Genomic DNA, 3,402 nt, shown 5'->3' on the forward strand with positions numbered 1-3,402 from the left:
ATATCTCGTCAAAATATTTTACTTGCTGAGATGTTTCATCTCACTCTTGCATTACTCAATGCAGGTACTTAATTCATGTTGGGAATGAGGGAAGTAGCAGCACGTCCACCTTCACTCTCATAATAACGCTGCCCAGGCACAACCATGATTTAATTAGAAACTTCTTGTCAAGGATGTTTGTTTTTAACTAGTCGTGCACACTAGTTAATTCAGTTTATGTCGTTATGGTTATCTTCCCATTGCTAGCAGATTATTAATGTCTAGTATGTTTTCTTATCATGATATATGTTTATACTCTGTTGCTTCCACGTTTATGCAAATTTCCAAAGGAGATGCTGTCGAAATTTTATATATGAATGTTAGTTGTGTAGTTTAGTAGCATTTCAGGGTGTTTGTGGATCCTGGGGTGTTACAGTTGGTATCAAAGCATAGACTTTAGATTCTTGGCAATTTGAAGATAAATTTGACACACTTGCACATATAGGAAGGTTGTGGGTTCAAATATCTTTGATATATGTTAATGTCTTTGAAGTGCAGATGAAATAATTTCACCCTCCCTAATCCTTTACGGTGATGTGGTAAGTTGTTTATGACTTAATGCCTGATATAATTCATTTCTAAATTTTGATATTGTTTATTAATAAGATTGATATCGCTGTTATTTTGTGAGATTGAAGTCGTTATTATGCTTGTGATATACGTGTATGCCTATGTTGTTTTCAACATGTTTTTCATGGTTGAGTTTTATTACAATAATATTGTTATATATGTTTGATCGAGGATGTTTCCAAGAGGAGTGTGAATTGCATGTTTTGGGTTACAAGGTAACCATCGATTTGGATTTAAGTTGTTGGGCGGTTGGTGGATAGCTCCAACTATCTTTGCAAGGAATGATTGTTTATGCCGAGAAACCAGTTCTGAAAGAAATGAATATTGGTACTTTTATATGGATTTTGGGGGGAAAGTCTTTACATAGCTAGCCAGAGTGGATTACATGTCTCCTTTCTATCTTGTGTTTTAGTAGCCACAAAGCCTAGATGTGGTTTAAAGTGGTTGCATGTTAGTCATGCTAATTGTAGAATAAATCTTTTATTTTCTTGATCCATTGATTATATATTAATACGTTGAGGATCTGATGGTTATCTCCCTGATGCATGCTTGTGGAGCCATTGTTGGACCACTTATCTATTGGTTTGAATGAAGTCATTGCCTAGCCTAGAGTTGGTTGGGTGTGGTTAGTCACCTATTTCTAAATGATGTGGTTCTTACATCAGATTGAGGTGTTTGTCATGTGTGTGAAGGATTACAGGGTTATTATTGACCCTGTATGTCTGGTACTTTGAGTGCATCGTATGATGGAATGAAATGTAAGTTTCTGAACTACAGTAGATGAAGACTTATATTATGAGTAGGTTAACCTTACTAGTTTGGATATTTTTTTTAGTTGAGTTGTTGGATGAAGTATAGTGACATTAGTTAAGCAAAGTATTGTGTTGTTGTTGTGCTGTCAGTGCTCTTTGTGGAGTTTTTGGCATTTGTTCGATGAACTGTGCCGCACAGAATGTTATTGGCTTCTTGTTGGCTTTATTGCTCCATTAGTTCTGTAGACTTTCTCCCTTTTGTGGGGTGTAAAGAATGTTAGATTACATGATTATCTTTTTCATGACGTCAAGAACAAGGTTTAGGAAGATTAGGAGTTTTGTTTCAATAGAACGACTTGTTTCGTGGTGCTTTGATGTGAGGTGTTTGATCTTCTTATGCATTCATCTGGTGTGGATGTTTGACAATTGAATTAAAATGAATTGTTGAAGTTGGTAAGAGTTGTTCTTAGTGCATATTACCTCTTCATAAAAAGAGTGTTGTTTTAAGACATTGATCTTGATGTATAGTTGCATCCAAATTCAATGATAGCAAATCCTAGTGTTGATTGCACCTATGACAATGCCTTGGGAATTCATTTTATATTGTTTTATGATTGTTATCAAGGTGTGTCATTTTCTTTGGTAAATTAGTCCGACTTAGAGGTTATTTCATGAAAAACTCTTTTCATGATCTCGTCAAGGCTACTAGTCTACTATATGAGTCTATTTAGGGTGTTTGGCCGAGTTTTACCGTTGGTGAATGTCTTGATTTGTAGAAGTGGCTGAATTCGAGGACGAATTCTTTTAAGGGGGGTAGAATATAATACCCTAAAAACCAAACCATGTTTATAATCCTAATATGGTGTGTCCTACTGATGATCGAAAACCGTAGATGCATAGATATCGTCGAGACGATTCCGATCAACTACTAGTTTGCCTTGTTTGGAGTCTGAATGAGTTTTTTCAAGTGCCGGTCGATCTGAGCCATTGGATATTAGGATTGAGGGAGTTTTCTTCTATTTATACCTCCCTAACCCTAGCAGCCACGTCCTCCCACCCTAGCAGCCATCCCCTTTTGTGCCTTGCTCAAGAGAAGAAAGGAAGAACAAGGGAGAGAAGAGAGGGAAGATTAGGGCACACAGTCGCCTGTCGTCGTCATCGTTCCTCTTCAAGAATTGGTTGGATTTCCTTTCCTCTCTCCATTGTCCCCACTTGATGGATGTTTTACCTTGTTTTGGATGAGTTTTAGGCCCTGCAATTAGCCCTTTATGTTGGATTAGATGGGAGATTAGATTTTTGATCTCGAAATTAGTCTCTGCAGAATAACAGATTCGATAGTTTTTGTTCATGCCAGTTTTCCGTGGTCTTAGAGGCCTCAAAAAAATAAAAAGTATATTTATGAGTTGTAGATAATTTAGATATCTTTCCGTGGCCGCGAAGAACACCTCAATCGGACATCAGATCAGAAAGTTATTGCAGTTTTATTATAATAGTTTTTCAGTCTCATAATTCTGTGCAGAATCTGTTCTATTAAGATTTAGGCAATTTTATCAACAGAATTCAACCTTGGGCTTGTAAGAAAAGTTGTAGATAATTTCATAAGCTTTCCAGATTGTTAAAGAGTGCATTCATATGAATTATGAAACTCTAGTTATGTTTGTTTTACGGTGGCTGTTTCTGTTGGCCTGACAGAAATGAGTGGGTCTGTTCACTGGTAGGTTTCATCAAGTAAATGGCCGAATTGGATCTCCCAGCTATGGAGACTTTTGTAGAGGGATAAAAGTTCTTACTTCCAGCAGAATTTCATGATTTTTGGTTGAGTAGTTTGTGAGATATCGAATTTTGAAAGTTAACTATGCGGCTGTCTAAAACAGATTCAGTCAGTTATCTTGTAATATGTTTTAGACTTATAGATGGCAGAATTTAATTATCTATTGAATACCGAAGTTGTAGAGTATTTTATGTAGATACTTCTAGAGTATTTGTTTGATATCACCACTGTTATAATTTTAAAAATACAAAATTAACAAACAGCGCTGCT

The sequence above is a fragment of the Zea mays genome, chromosome 1 (assembly GCF_902167145.1).
Source record: "Zea mays cultivar B73 chromosome 1, Zm-B73-REFERENCE-NAM-5.0, whole genome shotgun sequence".
Lineage (NCBI taxonomy): Eukaryota > Viridiplantae > Streptophyta > Magnoliopsida > Poales > Poaceae > Zea > Zea mays.